Below are 17498 nucleotides of genomic sequence, written 5' to 3'. Positions count from 1 at the left end.
GCACAAATTCTGGATATCCAGCCCCAAGTGGACAAGCTGTGGTAGCATGGTCATGAGATTCACAAATGCTACACACTTCCTTCGGAGGGCTTCTTGAGTTTAATGCAAGAAGAGCATCTAGCTTTTGTTCCAGTTTTGAAATCTGCACACTAGAAGCATCATTAGAACCACTAATAACACGTTTACCTCTTGTATCCGTATGTTGGGTCTCCATTGCTATCTCCTCAAAGAGTTCGTACGTTTCTTCTGGAGTTTTGGTTTTAAAAGAACCACCTGCAAAATTGGTGACTATATTATGACTAGAAGGGGTTAGTCCTTTATAAAACATACGCATTTGAAGCTTCAATGGAATCCCATGATGAGGACATTGGTTGAGCAACCCATTGAATTTCTCCCATGCTTCACAAAACGATTCATCATCTTGCTGTGCAAATAACAAGATCTTGTCCCTAAGCATGTCGGTCTTTTGCGTGGAGAAGTATTTTTCCAGGAACTTCTTTTGAATGGCAGACCATGTAGTGAGTGAACCAGGCTTCAAAGAATTCAACCAATACTTCGCCTTATCCTTTAAAGTGTATGGAAACACTCTCATTCGAAGTTGATCTTCTGTCACACCTGTCAAGGGAAAAGAACTCACAACATTAAAAATATCCTTTATATGAGTCAATGGATCTTCATTAGGTAAACCATAAAAGGAAGGCAGCATATTAAGATGAGAAGATTTAAGCTCATAATTTCGAGCTACAGTGGGCAGCAAAATGCTTGAAGGAGATGCTGGAATTGTTGGGATATCAAGTTCTCCCATGAACTCAATGGCAGCCATCATTTCTTCTTCTTCTTGGTCTGAACTTGCTTCCGAATTTGAAAGTGAAGAACCGGGAAGTTCAGTGTGGAGAGCAAGACTTGTAAATGTAGCAAGAGCTTGCTCTTTTGCAGTTGACAACTCCCTTTCTAGACGATTCTGAATTTCAGAGGTCACTCGTCTGGGTTGCAATGATGGTCCTGCGTTCAAAGATCTAGAACGTTGGAACGAAGACCTCACTTGTTCAAGTAATGGATTTTTAGACATAAACTACCTGAAACAGAAAATTAGATTAATTAGAAACACTAAAAAGAATAGGGTAACCTTGGGCACATAACCAGGGAAGAACTTTCGTTCAGTCCCCGGCAACGGCGCCAAAATTTGTTGTTAATAATATGTTAACTCGCAATTGTACGGGGCAATTAGTAGTATAGCAAGACAAGTACGAGGTCATACCCACGAAGACTGAGAAGTTCAAATTAGTTATGTACTTTAGATTACCAAATTCAAGAAGTTAGGAAGTTAAATCTAAAACAGAATTTAAAGCAAGAGTGAGTTTGAAAACAAATGCAGCAAGATTAAAATGAACTTTGAAGTGAGAATGCTTGTGATTATAGAAAGAAATGAACAAACTGAAATTGCAACGGAAAGCAAGTAAACAAAAGTAACAAAGGGTGGTTTTGAAAGTTAAAACACAGGTTTGGAGACTAGGGCATTCGATTCACCATAACAATTCAATTCTGGGTTATAAAGATTCAAGTAACAAGTCCAATTCAGATTCAAAGATTGATTCTAGCTAAAGTATGATTAGGCCATGGTGTTTGGTCCTAACCTTGTGTTCCTAATTCCCTAATTTGATCATTTGTTGTCTAACCTAAAATTAAGCATTTGGAACCCATTAAGCATAGAAGAACATTTTAAACAACCAAGTATGTATCTAATCCCTGTTGTCGAATGTCCATACATACTCTTCCTATTCATAGTTCAATTCGAATTAAAGCATGGTGTATACTCTTAATTCAAACCAAGATAGTTAACAAACAAGTTCTAATGGTGATCAATCATTCAAACAAGCATGTTAACTTATAAGCATAATGAATAAGAACATGAATCATGAATCAAACTTGAAACTCCAAACTTATAAACCCAGAATATTCATGTTAGGTTACATCGAAGCCCTAGTTATGGATTTAGCTACTCATAATGGAAAAGAGACTTGAACAGAAATGAGAAAATATAATGAATGCAATAAGAGTAGAAAAACCCTTTTTCTGAAGTTCTTGTGGTGTCCAAGGCTTCTCCAAGTGCTTCTCCACTTCTAATGCTTCTCCAAGAGCTTCCCCACTTCTAGAAAGATGTATGAAGGATATGGAGGTGATTTGGGATGAGTTTGAGTGAGTGGTGATGGCTAAGGAAGATGAAATTCGTAGGTAAATGGAAGAGAAGTTTGCTGGAGTTGTTTTGGTGATTGTTGGAGTGTTTGGGATTGTGAGAGTGTTTGAGGATGGTTGGAGTGAATTGTGGGGGTTGTGAACCTCAGGATTTGTTGTGTCTTGAATGTGGAATGGATGTGGTATTTATAGGGAGAGGGGAGTGATAAATCTGAATTCAATATGGCTAATGCATACAACACTTGCATTATAAAAGATGAATTGGTTGATGCACTTCACTAATGCATACAACACTTGCATTATAAAATCTGAATTGGTTGATGCACTTCAGCAATAAATCCCACCAGCAGCCCTAGCTCATCTTCATGTCACCATGACCAAGCTTCCAACCAGCTCATCCTGAGGTCAGCATGACCAGCAACTTCAAGGGCTTACAACTTGGGCTAGGCTGAATCAAATGAAGACTTTAAGATGTCCATTGTGAAGTTCAGAATGTGTATGATCCAACCACACAAGTATTGGCCCAATCCAAGTTCGGAGGAGGAAGTTAAGGCCGAAACAAATTGCTAACTCAGTTTGCTCGCTGACAAAATCCATCCTGAGCATGGTTCTGTGTTTGCTAGGTGACGGACTCCAGATTTATCCAATGGGGCTGAATTTTGGATATGTTATAGTACACACCCATTGGAACAACTTTCATGAAGAATGTTGCCTCATCTGAGCTATGTAGGTTGCTGAAACAAAACTTGCAATATGACCTACGGAACTGGACTGGCAGGGGGCTGTAGCCAAAATGAGTTTGTCTTTAAGCTCTTCTTCTCTTCATCCAAATTAGGCCTTAACATGCATGAATTGCATGAATTGCATGAATTATGCTCTCTTGCTCTTTTGGCCTACAAAACACACAAAGGGAGGCAAATAACTCAAAATTATAAGAAACTAAGCAAAAGAAGTAAGTAAATTGGGCATGTATATGTATGAAATTATGAGCTTAACACACCCCCAAACTTAGATTTTGCTAGTCCTCGAGCAAAACAAAAGAGAAACAAAGATAAAAACAAAACAAGAAGTTAACTAGACCACTTTCGTAGGTAACTCGATTGCATTGAGCGTATGCAACAAGCCTTTAAACCTCTAGGCATCCCTAGTAGGAGGAGTTGTGTCTCCTGAGGGTTTAACAGATACGATACCCACAAACGTTTTTCTAACTCTACAAAACAAAATGGTTAGAAAAACAACTTTGAAATCAACTAATGAAAATGAAAGAAAGTTTTAGTCATACCTTCAACACCATAGAGTTGCCAAGATAGGTCATCAATCAGTGTGTACAAGTGGAAGCTATAGCTCAAAGGCACACAGTTTCAAAGCAAGCACACTCAAACCTTGAATAGAGAACATGCTTCGACTCTAATTCTCACAGATAACACTCAATCACTCAGAACCTATGTTTTAATTCTCTCAAGAAAGCATAAGTGAGTGTATGAAACTAAGCAAAAGAAGTAAGTAAATTGGGCATGTATATGTATGAAATTATGAGCTTAACAATTGGATTTCACTCAAACTCACCAAATGACTCCTCCCGCCATATTATGATGTTGCCCAAGTTTTGGGCTCGATCCGAAATCAATAGGTGTTCCAAATTGGACAATTCAAGTTCAACGGCAGTTCGTTCCTAATTGGAGTGGTTGGTGTATTCCATACTTCTAGCGATTGGATTTCACTCAAAACTCACCAAATGACTCCTCCGACCATATTATGATGTTGCCCAAGTTTTGGGCTCGATCCGAAATCAATAGGTGTGAGAAATTGGACAATTCAAGTTCAACGGCAGTTCGTTCCTAATTGGGGTGGTTGGTGTATTCCATACTTCTAGCGATTGGGTTTCACTCAAAATTCACCAAATGACTCCTCCGACCATATTATGATGTTGCCCAAGTTTTGGGCTCAATCCGAAATCAATAGGTGTGAGAAATTGGACAATTCAAGTTCAACGGCAGTTCGTTCCTAGTTGGGGTGGTTGGTGTATTCCATACTTCTAGCGATTGGATTTCACTCAAAACTCACCAAATGACTCCTCCTACCATATTATGATGTTGCCCAAGTTTTGGGCGCGATCTGAAATCAATAGATGTTCCAAATTGGACAATTCAAGTTCAACGGCAGTTCGTTCCTAATTGGAGTGGTTGGTGTATTCCATACTTCTAGCGATTTGATTTCACCCAAAACTCACCAAATGACTCCTCCCACCGTAGTATGATGTTGCACAAGTTTGGGGTTCGATCCGAAATCAATAGGTGTGAGAAATTGGACAATTCAAGTTCAACGGCAGTTCGTTCCTAATTGGAGTGGTTGGTGTATTCCATACTTCTAGCGATTGGATTTCACTCAAACTCACCAAATGACTCCTCCCACCATATTATGATGTTGCCCAAGTTTTGGGCTCGATCCGAAATCAATAGGTGTTCCAAATTGGACAATTCAAGTTCAACGGCAGTTCGTTCCTAATTGGAGTGGTTGGTGTATTCCATACTTCTAGCGATTGGATTTCACTCAAAAATCACCAAATGACTCCTCCCACCATATTATGATGTTGCCCAAGTTTTGGGCTCGATCCGAAATCAATAGGTGTGAGAAATTGGACAATTCAAGTTCAACGGCAGTTCCTTCCTAATTGGGGTGGTTGGTGTATTCCATACTTCTAGCGACTGGATTTCACTCAAAACTCACCAAATGACTCCTCCCACCATATTATGATGTTGCCCAAGTTTTGGGCTCGATCCGAAATCAATAGGTGTTCCAAATTGGACAATTCAAGTTCAACGGCAGTTCGTTTCTAACTGGAGTGGTTGGTGTATTCCATACTTCTAGTGTTGCTTCGATTCAGCTGCACCAAAATAGATTCAGCTGCATCCTCAACTTGTGATACTCGCAAGTGCACGAGCCGTTTGGTAGTATAGCATATGTAAGTGCGAGGTCGATCCCACGAGGATTGGTGATTGAATGATCCAATTCATTTTCCCTACACAAAACAGAAATGAAAAAGAAAATAAATAAAACAAGAAAAAAAGAAATAACTCAAGCAAATAAGTTCCCAAGTTCAATTAGATTAACGGATTGATTCTAGCTAAAGTATGATTAAGCCATGGTGTTTGGTCATAACCTTGTGTTCCTAATTCCCTAATTTGATCATTTGTTGTCTAACCTAAAACTAAGCATTAGGAACCCATTAAGCATAGAAGAACAATTTAAACAACCAAGCATGTATCTAATCCCTGTTGTCGAATGTCCATACATACTCTTCTTATTCATAGTTCAATTCGAATTAAAGCATGGTGTCTACTCTTAATTCAAACCAAGATATCTAACATGCAAGCCTAAATGGTGATCAATCATTCAAACTAGCCTATTAACTTATAAGCATAATGAATAAGAACAAAAACCATAATTGAAACTTGGAAACTAATTAAACTTGAATACTTAAGAAAGAATGTACATTACAAATAAAAGTAAAGTAGAACTAAGAAAACTTGAAGGAAAATTTAGTAAACTCATTTTGTTACAACAATTGACAACTTGAAAGGAAACTAAGAGAATTTGAGGGAGAGAAGGGAAGGGAGCTCTAGAGAAGTGTTTGAGAGCTCCCCCCCTTGGGGTGTGTTTTGAAGCTTGAAGGCTTCTCTATTTATAGGGCTAAGAGGGAGGAACATCATGATGAACTCCCACACCATCCTTCATCTTTTGCTGCACCTCAAGCATCTTCACATGGGTTCAAAGGTGATCAGTTGTGGCTGCCTTTGCTGCCAACCCATGTGGTTGCCTTTTGGTTGCCAACCCATGTGGTTGCCTTTTGGTTGCTGAAAAACGAGTTTTCTGAACCAGTCTTGGTGTAGGAAGGCTAGAGGTTTCAAAACGTATCCAATGGTGCTCAAATTTGGATATGTTATACTAGACACCCATTGGAACAACTTCTATGAAGAAAGTATTCCCATCGGAGCAGTAGAAGTGTGCGTTTTGGGCCTTGCAAGTTGGCAGCCGAACAGAGACTGGAATTGACTTCATTTCATTTCTTTGCTTTACATGCATGCACATGCTTTCTCTATAATAGCTCCAGCATGTACCAACTTGCTCCTTTAGAATTTCATAGCTGGAATGCCTCCCCACTTCACTCATTATGTTGGATCCAAAGTCAGTTGCAGCATGTGTGAGGCACATGGCTTAAAGGAGGAGACAAGGCTCAAAGCTGGCAGCTGCAAATCCTCCTGAGCATGGTTCAGTGTTGGACGGGCTAAGGGCTCCACATATGTTCAATTGGGCTGAATTTTGGATATGTTATACTAGACACCCAATTGAACAACTTCTATGAAGAATGTCTCCTCATCCGAGTTGTCCAGATTGTTGAAATGAGACCTGCAAGGTGACTTACGAAACTGGACTGACAAGGAGTGTGGCCCAACTTTGGTTTTGTCTTTAAGCTCTTGCTCTTTGCCAATCAGCCCTTAACATGCATGGATTGCATCAAATGTGATCTCTTGCTATCTTAACCTACAAAACACACAAAGAGAAGTAAGTGACTCAAAATAAAGAGAAACTAAGCAAAATCAATAAGTAAAGAAGGCATGCAAGTGTATGAAATTATGGACTTATCAAAACAGAAAATGGATTAAAAGCACAAGTTTAACTCAATAACATAACCAAATCATAAGCTAGAAGGGTACAAAATGATATACAATTATGAACCGATCATCTAGCGATTGGATTTCACTCAAAACTCACCAAATGACTCCTCCGACCATATTATGATATTGCCCAAGTTTTGGGCTCGATCCGAAATCAATAGGTGTGAGAAATTGGACAATTCAAGTTCAACGGCTGTTCGTTCCTAATTGGAGTGGTTGGTGTATTCCAAACTTCTAGCGATTGGATTTCATTCAAAACTCACCAAATGACTCCTCCCACCATATTATGATGTTTCCCAAGTTTTGGGCTCGATCCGAAATCAATACGTGTTCCAAATTGGACAATTCAAGTTCAACGGCAGTTCGTTCCTAATTGGAGTGGTTGGTGTATTCCATACTTCTAGCGATTGGATTTCGCACAAAACTCACCAAATGACTCCTCCCACCATATTATGATGTTGCCCAAGTTTTGGGCTCGATCCGAATTCAATAGGTGTTCCAAATTGGACAATTCAAGTTCAACGGCATTTCGTTCCTAATTAGAGTGGTTGGTGTATTCCATACTTCTAGTGATTGGATTTCACTCAAAACTCACCAAATGACTCCTCCCACCATATTATGATGTTACCCAAGTTTTGGGCTCGATCCGAAATCAATAGGTGTTCCAAATTGGACAATTCAAGTTCAACGGCAGTTCGATCCTAATTGGAGTGGTTGGGGTATTCCATACTTCTTGCGATTGGATTTCACTCAAAACTCACCAAATGACTCCTCCCACCATATTATGATGTTGCCCAAGTTTTGGGCTCGATCCGAAATCAATAGGTGTGAGAAATTGGACAATACAAGTTCAACGGCAGTTCGTTCCTAATTGGAGTGGTTGGTGTATTCCATACTTCTAGCGATTGGATTTCACTCAAAACTCACCAAATGACTCCTCCCACATATTATGATGTTGCCCAAGTTTGGGGTTCGATCCGAAATCAATAGGTGTTCCAAATTGGACAATTCAAGTTCAACGGCAGTTCGTTCCTAATTGGAGTGGTTGGTGTATTCCATACTTCTAGCGATTGGATTTCACCCAAAACTCACCAAATGACTCCTCCCACCGTATTATGCTGTTGCACAAGTTTGGGGTTCGACCCGAAATCAATAGGTGTGAGAAATTGGACAATTCAAGTTCAACGGCAGTTCGTTCCTAATTGGAGTGGTTGGTGTATTCCATACTTCTAGCGATTGGATTTCACTCAAAACTGACCAAATGACTCCTCCCACCATATTATGACGTTGCCCAAGTTTTGGGCTCGATCCGAAATCAATAGGTGTTCCAAATTGGACAATTCAAGTTCAACGGCAGTTCGTTCCTAATTGGAGTGGTTGGTGTTTTACTTCTAGCGGTTGGATTTCACTCAAAACTCACAAAATGACTCCTCCCACCATATTATGTTGTTGCCCAAGTTTTGGGCTCGCTACGAAATCAATAGGTGTTCTGAATTGGACAATTCAAGTTCAACGGCAGTTCGTTCCTAATTGGAGTGGTTGGTGTTTTACTTCTAGCGGTTGGATTTCACTCAAAACTCACAAAATGACTCCACCCACCATATTATGATGTTGCCCAAGTTTTGGGCTCGATCCGAAATCAATAGGTGTGAGAAATTGGACAATTCAAGTTCAACGGCAGTTCGTTCCTAATTGGAGTGGTTGGTGTATTCCATACTTCTAGCGATTGGATTTCACTCAAAAATCACCCAATGGCTCCACCCACCATATTATGATGTTGCCCAAGTTTTGGGCTCGAACCGAAATCAATAGGTGTTCCAAATTGGACAATTCAAGTTCAACGGCAGTTCCTTCCTAATTGGGGTGGTTGGTGTATTCCATACTTCTAGCGTTTGGGTTTCACTCAAAACTCACCAAATGACTCCTCCCACCATATTATGATGTTGCCCAAGCTTTGGGATCGATCCGAAATCAATAGGTGTTCCAAATTGGACAATTCAAGTTCAACGGCAGTTCGTTCCTAATTGGTGTGGTTAGTGTATTCCATACTTCTAGCGATTGGATTTCACTCAAAACTCACCAAATGACTCCTCCCACCATATTATGATGTTGCCCAAGTTTTGGGCTCGATCCGAAATCAATAGGTGTGAGAAATTGGACAATTCAAGTTCAACGGCTGTTCCTTCCTAATTGGTGTGGTTGGTGTATTCCATACTTCTAGCGATTGGATTTCACTCAAAACTCACCAAAATGACTCCTCCCACCATATTATGATGTTGCCCAAGTTTTGGGCCCGATCCGAAATCAATAGGTGTTCCAAATTGGACAATTCAAGTTCAACGGCAATTCGTTCCTAATTGGAGTGGTTGGTGTATTCCATACTTCTAGCGATTGGATTTCTCCCAAAACTCACCAAGTGACTCCTCCCACCGTATTATGCTGTTGCACAAGTTTGGGGTTCGACCCGAAATCAATAGGTGTGAGAAATTGGACAATTCAAGTTCAACGGCAGTTCGTTCCTAATTGGAGTGGTTGGTGTATTCCATACTTCTAGCGATTGGATTTCACTCAAAACTGACCAAATGACTCCTCCCACCATATTATGACGTTGCCCAAGTTTTGGGCTCGATCCGAAATCAATAGGTGTTCCAAATTGGACAATTCAAGTTCAACGGCAGTTCATTCCTAATTGGAGTGGTTGGGGTATTCCTTACTTCTAGCGATTGGATTTCACTCAAAACTCAACAAATGACTCCTCCCACCATATTATGATGTTGCCCAAGTTTTGGGCTCGATCCGAATTCAATAGGTGTTCCAAATTGGACAATTCAAGTTCAACGGCATTTCGTTCCTAATTAGAGTGGTTGGTGTATTCCATACTTCTAGTGATTGGATTTCACTCAAAACTCACCAAATGACTCCTCCCACCATATTATGATGTTACCCAAGTTTTGGGCTCGATCCGAAATCAATAGGGGTTCCAAATTGGACAATTCAAGTTCAACGGCAGTTCGATCCTAATTGGAGTGGTTGGGGTATTCCATACTTCTTGCGATTGGATTTCACTCAAAACTCACCAAATGACTCCTCCCACCATATTATGATGTTGCCCAAGTTTTGGGCTCGATCCGAAATCAATAGGTGTGAGAAATTGGACAATACAAGTTCAACGGCAGTTCGTTCCTAATTGGAGTGGTTGGTGTATTCCATACTTCTAGCGATTGGATTTCACTCAAAACTCACCAAATGACTCATCCCACATATTATGATGTTGCCCAAGTTTGGGGTTCGATCCGAAATCAATAGGTGTTCCAAATTGGACAATTCAAGTTCAACGGCAGTTCGTTCCTAATTGGAGTGGTTGGTGTATTCCATACTTCTAGCGATTGGATTTCACCCAAAACTCACCAAATGACTCCTCCCACCGTATTATGCTGTTGCACAAGTTTGGGGTTCGACCCGAAATCAATAGGTGTGAGAAATTGGACAATTCAAGTTCAACGGCAGTTCGTTCCTAATTGGAGTGGTTGGTGTATTCCATACTTCTAGCGATTGGATTTCACTCAAAACTGACCAAATGACTCCTCCCACCATATTATGACGTTGCCCAAGTTTTGGGCTCGATCCGAAATCAATAGGTGTTCCAAATTGGACAATTCAAGTTCAACGGCAGTTCGTTCCTAATTGGAGTGGTTGGTGTTTTACTTCTAGCGGTTGGATTTCACTCAAAACTCACAAAATGACTCCTCCCACCATATTATGTTGTTGCCCAAGTTTTGGGCTCGCTACGAAATCAATAGGTGTTCTGAATTGGACAATTCAAGTTCAACGGCAGTTCGTTCCTAATTGGAGTGGTTGGTGTTTTACTTCTAGCGGTTGGATTTCACTCAAAACTCACAAAATGACTCCACCCACCATATTATGATGTTGCCCAAGTTTTGGGCTCGATCCGAAATCAATAGGTGTGAGAAATTGGACAATTCAAGTTCAACGGCAGTTCGTTCCTAATTGGAGTGGTTGGTGTATTCCATACTTCTAGCGATTGGATTTCACTCAAAAATCACCCAATGGCTCCACCCACCATATTATGATGTTGCCCAAGTTTTGGGCTCGAACCGAAATCAATAGGTGTTCCAAATTGGACAATTCAAGTTCAACGGCAGTTCCTTCCTAATTGGGGTGGTTGGTGTATTCCATACTTCTAGCGTTTGGGTTTCACTCAAAACTCACCAAATGACTCCTCCCACCATATTATGATGTTGCCCAAGCTTTGGGATCGATCCGAAATCAATAGGTGTTCCAAATTGGACAATTCAAGTTCAACGGCAGTTCGTTCCTAATTGGTGTGGTTAGTGTATTCCATACTTCTAGCGATTGGATTTCACTCAAAACTCACCAAATGACTCCTCCCACCATATTATGATGTTGCCCAAGTTTTGGGCTCGATCCGAAATCAATAGGTGTGAGAAATTGGACAATTCAAGTTCAACGGCTGTTCCTTCCTAATTGGTGTGGTTGGTGTATTCCATACTTCTAGCGATTGGATTTCACTCAAAACTCACCAAAATGACTCCTCCCACCATATTATGATGTTGCCCAAGTTTTGGGCCCGATCCGAAATCAATAGGTGTTCCAAATTGGACAATTCAAGTTCAACGGCAATTCGTTCCTAATTGGAGTGGTTGGTGTATTCCATACTTCTAGCGATTGGATTTCTCCCAAAACTCACCAAGTGACTCCTCCCACCGTATTATGCTGTTGCACAAGTTTGGGGTTCGACCCGAAATCAATAGGTGTGAGAAATTGGACAATTCAAGTTCAACGGCAGTTCGTTCCTAATTGGAGTGGTTGGTGTATTCCATACTTCTAGCGATTGGATTTCACTCAAAACTGACCAAATGACTCCTCCCACCATATTATGACGTTGCCCAAGTTTTGGGCTCGATCCGAAATCAATAGGTGTTCCAAATTGGACAATTCAAGTTCAACGGCAGTTCATTCCTAATTGGAGTGGTTGGGGTATTCCTTACTTCTAGCGATTGGATTTCACTCAAAACTCAACAAATGACTCCTCCCACCATATTATGATGTTGCCCAAGTTTTGGGCTCGATCCGAATTCAATAGGTGTTCCAAATTGGACAATTCAAGTTCAACGGCATTTCGTTCCTAATTAGAGTGGTTGGTGTATTCCATACTTCTAGTGATTGGATTTCACTCAAAACTCACCAAATGACTCCTCCCACCATATTATGATGTTACCCAAGTTTTGGGCTCGATCCGAAATCAATAGGGGTTCCAAATTGGACAATTCAAGTTCAACGGCAGTTCGTTCCTAATTGGAGTGGTTGGGGTATTCCATACTTCTTCCGATTGGATTTCACTCAAAACTCACCAAATGACTCCTCCCACCATATTACGATGTTGCCCAAGTTTTGGGCTCGATCCGAAATCAATAGGTGTGAGAAATTGGACAATTCAAGTTCAACGGCAGTTCGTTCCTAATTGGAGTGGTTGGTGTATTCCATACTTCTAGCGATTGGATTTCACTCAAAACTCACCAAATGACTCCTCCCACCATATTATGATGTTGCCCAAGCTTTGGGCTCGATCCGAAATCAATAGGTGTTCCAAATTGGACAATTCAAGTTCAACGGCAGTTCGTTCCTAATTGGTGTGGTTGGTGTATTCCATACTTCTAGCGATTGGATTTCACTCAAAACTCACCAAATGACTCCTCCCACCATATTATGATGTTGCCCAAGTTTTGGGCTCGATCCGAAATCAATAGGTGTTCCAAATTGGACAATTCATGTTCAACAGCTGTTCATTCCTAATTGGTGTGGTTGGTGTATTCCATACTTCTAGCGATTGGATTTCACTCAAAACTCACCAAATGACTCCTCCCACCATATTATGATGTTGCCCAAGTTTTGGGCTCGATCCGAAATCAATAGGTGTGAGAAATTGGACAATTCAAGTTCAACGGCTGTTCCTTCCTAATTGGTGTGGTTGGTGTATTCCATACTTCTAGCGATTGGATTTCACTCAAAACTCACCAAAATGACTCCTCCCACCATATTATGATGTTGCCCAAGTTTTGGGCCCGATCCGAAATCAATAGGTGTTCCAAATTGGACAATTCAAGTTCAACGGTAGTTCGTTCCTAATTGGAGTGGTTGGTGTATTCCATACTTCTAGCGGTTGGATTTCACTCAAAACTAACCAAATGACTCCTCCCACCATATTATGAACAGCCCAAGTTTTGGGCTCGATCCGAAATCAATAGGTGTTCCAAATTGGACAATTCAAGTTCAACGGCATTTCGTTCCTAATTGGAGTGGTTGGTGTATTCCATACTTCTAGCGATTGGATTTCACTCAAAACTCACCAAAATGACTCCTCCCACCATATTATGATGTTGCCCAAGTTTTGGGCTTGATCCGAAATCAATAGGTGTGAGAAATTGGACAATCCAAGTTCAACGGCAGTTCGTTCCTAATTGGAGTGGTTGGTGTATTCCATACTTCTAGCGATTGGATTTCACTCAAAACTCACCAAATGACTCCTCCCACCATATTATGATGTTGCCCAAGTTTTGGGCTCGATCCGAAATCAATAGGTGTTCCAAATTGGACAATTCAAGTTCAACGGCAGTTCCTTCCTAATTGGGGTGGTTGGTGTATTCCATACTTCTAGCGATTGGATTTCACTCAAAACTCACCAAATGACTCCTCCCACCATATTATGATGTTGCCCAAGTTTTGGGCTCGATCCGAAATCAATAGGTGTTCCAAATTGGACAATTCAAGTTCAACGGCAGTTCGTTCCTAATTGGTGTGGTTGGTGTATTCCATACTTCTAGCGATTGGATTTCACTCAAAACTCACCAAATGACTCCTCCCACCACATTATGATGTTGCCCAAGTTTTGGGCTCGATCCGAAATCAATAGGTGTGAGAAATTGGACAATTCAAGTTCACCGGCTGTTCCTTCCTAATTGGAGTGGTTGGTGTATTCCATACTTCTAGCGATTGGATTTCACTCAAAACTCACCAAAATGACTCCACCCACCATATTATGATGTTGCCCAAGCTTTTGGCTCGGTCCGAAATCAATAGGTGTGGGAAATTGGACAATTCAAGTTCAACGGCAGTTCGTTCCTAATTGGAGTGGTTGGTGTATTCCATACTTCTAGCGATTGGATTTCACTCAAAACTCACCAAATGACTCCTCCCACCATATTATGATGTTGCCCAAGTTTTGGGCTCGATCCGAAATCAATAGGTGTTCCAAATTGGACAATTCAAGTTCAACGGCAGTTCGTTCCTAATTGGAATGGTTGGTGTATTCCATACTTCTAGCGATTCGATTTCACTCAAAAATCACCAAATGACTCCTCCCACCATATTATGATGTTGCCCAAGTTTTGGGCTCGATCCGAAATCAATAGGTGTTCCAAATTGGACAATTCAAGTTCAACGGCAGTTCGTTCCTAATTGGAGTGGTTGGTGTATTACATACTTCTAGCGATTGGATTTCACTCAAAACTCACCAAATGACTCCTCCCACCATATTATGATGTTGCCCAAGTTTTGGGCTCGATCCGAAATCAATAGGTGTTCCAAATTGGACAATTCAAGTTCAACGGCAGTTCGTTCCTAATTGGAGTGGTTGGTGTATTCCATACTTCTAGCGATTGGATTTCACTCAAAACTCACCAAATGACTCCTCCGACCATATTTTGATGTTGCCCAAGTTTTGGGCTTGATCCGAAATCAATAGGTGTGAGAAATTGGACAATTCAAGTTCAACGGCTGTTCGTTCCTAATTGGAGTGGTTGGTGTATTCCAAACTTCTAGCGATTGGATTTCATTCAAAACTCACCAAATGACTCCTCCCACCATATTATGATGTTTCCCAAGTTTTGGGCTCGATCCGAAATCAATAGGTGTTCCAAATTGGACAATTCAAGTTCAACGGCAGTTCGTTCCTAATTGGAGTGTTTGGTGTATTCCGTACTTCTAGCGATTGGATTTCACTCAAAACTTACCAAATGACTCCTCCCACCATATTATGATATTGCCCAAGTTTGGGGTTCGATCCGAAATCAATAGATGCGGGAAATTGGACAATTCAAGTTCAACGGAAGTTCGTTCCTAATTGGAGTGGTTGGTGTATTCCATACTTCTAGCGATTGGATTTCACTCAAAACTCATCAAATGACTCCTCCCACCATATTATGATATTGCCCAAGTTTTGGGCTCGATCCGAACTCAATAGGTGTGAGAAATTGGACTATTCAAGTTCAACGGCAGTTCGTTCCTAATTGTTGTGGTTGGTGTATTCCATACTTTTAGCGATTGGATTTCACTCGAAAATCACCAAATGACTCCTCCCACCATATTATGATGTTACCCAAGTTTGGGGTTCGATCCGAAATCAATAGGTGCTGGAAATTGGACAATTCAAGTTCAACGGCAGTTCGTTCCTAATTGGAGTGGTTGGTGTATTCCATACTTCTAGCGATTGGATTTCGCACAAAACTCACCAAATGACTCCTCCCACCATATTATGATGTTGCCCAAGTTTTGGGCTCGATCCGAAATCAATAGGTGCGAGAAAGTGGACAATTCAAGTTCAACAGCAGTTCGTTCCCAATTGGAGTGGTTTGTGTATTCCATACTTCTAGCGATTGGATTTCACTCAAAACTCACCAAAATGACTCCACCCACCATATTATGATGTTGCCCAAGCTTTTGGCTCGGTCCGAAATCAATAGGTGTGGGAAATTGGACAATTCAAGTTCAACGGCAGTTCGTTCCTAATTGGAGTGGTTGGTGTATTCCATACTTCTAGCGATTGGATTTCACTCAAAACTCACCAAATGACTCCTCCCACCATATTATGATGTTGCCCAAGTTTTGGGCTCGATCCGAAATCAATAGGTGTTCCAAATTGGACAATTCAAGTTCAACGGCAGTTCGTTCCTAATTGGAGTGGTTGGTGTATTACATACTTCTAGCGACTGGATTTCACTCAAAACTCACCAAATGACTCCTCCCACCATATTATGATGTTGCCCAAGTTTTGGGCTCGATCCGAAATCAATAGGTGTTCCAAATTGGACAATTCAAGTTCAACGGCAGTTCGTTCCTAATTGGAGTGGTTGGTGTATTCCATACTTCTAGCGATTGGATTTCACTCAAAACTCACCAAATGACTCCTCCGACCATATTATGATGTTGCCCAAGTTTTGGGCTCGATCCGAAATCAATAGGTGTGAGAAATTGGACAATTCAAGTTCAACGGCTGTTCGTTCCTAATTGGAGTGGTTGGTGTATTCCAAACTTCTAGCGATTGGATTTCATTCAAAACTCACCAAATGACTCCTCCCACCATATTATGATGTTTCCCAAGTTTTGGGCTCGATCCGAAATCAATAGGTGTTCCAAATTGGACAATTCAAGTTCAACGGCAGTTCGTTCCTAATTGGAGTGTTTGGTGTATTCCGTACTTCTAGCGATTGGATTTCACTCAAAACTTACCAAATGACTCCTCCCACCATATTATGATATTGCCCAAGTTTGGGTTCGATCCGAAATCAATAGATGCGGGAAATTGGACAATTCAAGTTCAACGGCAGTTCGTTCCTAATTGGAGTGGTTGGTGTATTCCGTACTTCTAGCGATTGGATTTCACTCAAAACTCATCAAATGACTCCTCCCACCATATTATGATATTGCCCAAGTTTTGGGCTCGATCCGAACTCAATAGGTGTGAGAAATTGGACTATTCAAGTTCAACGGCAGTTCGTTCCTAATTGTGGTGGTTGGTGTATTCCATACTTTTAGCGATTGGATTTCACTCGAAAATCACCAAATGACTCCTCCCACCATATTATGATGTTACCCAAGTTTGGGGTTCGATCCGAAATCAATAGGTGCTGGAAATTGGACAATTCAAGTTCAACGGCAGTTCGTTCCTAATTGGAGTGGTTGGTTTATTCCATACTTCTAGCGATTGGATTTCGCACAAAACTCACCAAATGACTCCTCCCACCATATTATGATGTTGCCCAAGTTTTGGGCTCGATCCGAAATCAATAGGTGCGAGAAATTGGACAATTCAAGTTCAACGGCAGTTCGTTCCCAATTGGAGTGGTTAGTGTATTCCATACTTCTAGCCATTGGATTTCACTCAAAACTCACCAAATGACTCCTCCCACCATATTATGCTGTTGCCCAAGTTTTGGGCTCGATCCGAAATCAATAGGTGTTCCAAATTGGACAATTCAAGTTCAACGGCAGTTCGTTCCTAATTGGAGTGGTTGGTGTATTCCATACTTCTAGCCATTGGATTTCACTGAAAACTCACCAAATGACTCCTCCCACCATATTGTGATGTTGCCCAAGATTTGGGCTCGATCCGAAACAATAGGTGTTCCAAATTGGACAATTCAAGTTCAACGGCAGTTCGTTCCTAATTGGAGTGGTTGGTCTATTCCGTACTTCTAGCGATTGGATAGCACACTCACCAAATGACTCCTCCCACCATATTATGATGTTGCCCAAGTTTTGGGCTCTATCCGAAATCAATAGGTCTTCCAAATTGGACAATTCAAGTTCAAC

General features: G+C 41.0%; 1 non-coding gene across 1 annotated transcript; it reads left to right on the top strand.

The window, feature by feature from the left end:
• The first annotated feature begins 350 nt into the window (after positions 1 to 350).
• Positions 351 to 457, top strand: LOC148295727 (small nucleolar RNA R71). The gene has a single exon (XR_015834859.1). It is a non-coding gene; the product is annotated as a small nucleolar RNA R71 (small nucleolar RNA).
• The last annotated feature ends 17041 nt before the right edge of the window (positions 458 to 17498 follow it).

The sequence above is a fragment of the Prunus avium genome, chromosome 3, assembly GCF_965620075.1.
Source record: "Prunus avium chromosome 3, drPruAviu1.hap1.1, whole genome shotgun sequence".
Lineage (NCBI taxonomy): Eukaryota > Viridiplantae > Streptophyta > Magnoliopsida > Rosales > Rosaceae > Prunus > Prunus avium.
The sequence above is the reverse complement of the archived record's forward strand: the minus strand, read 5'-3'. Positions and strand labels throughout refer to the sequence as shown.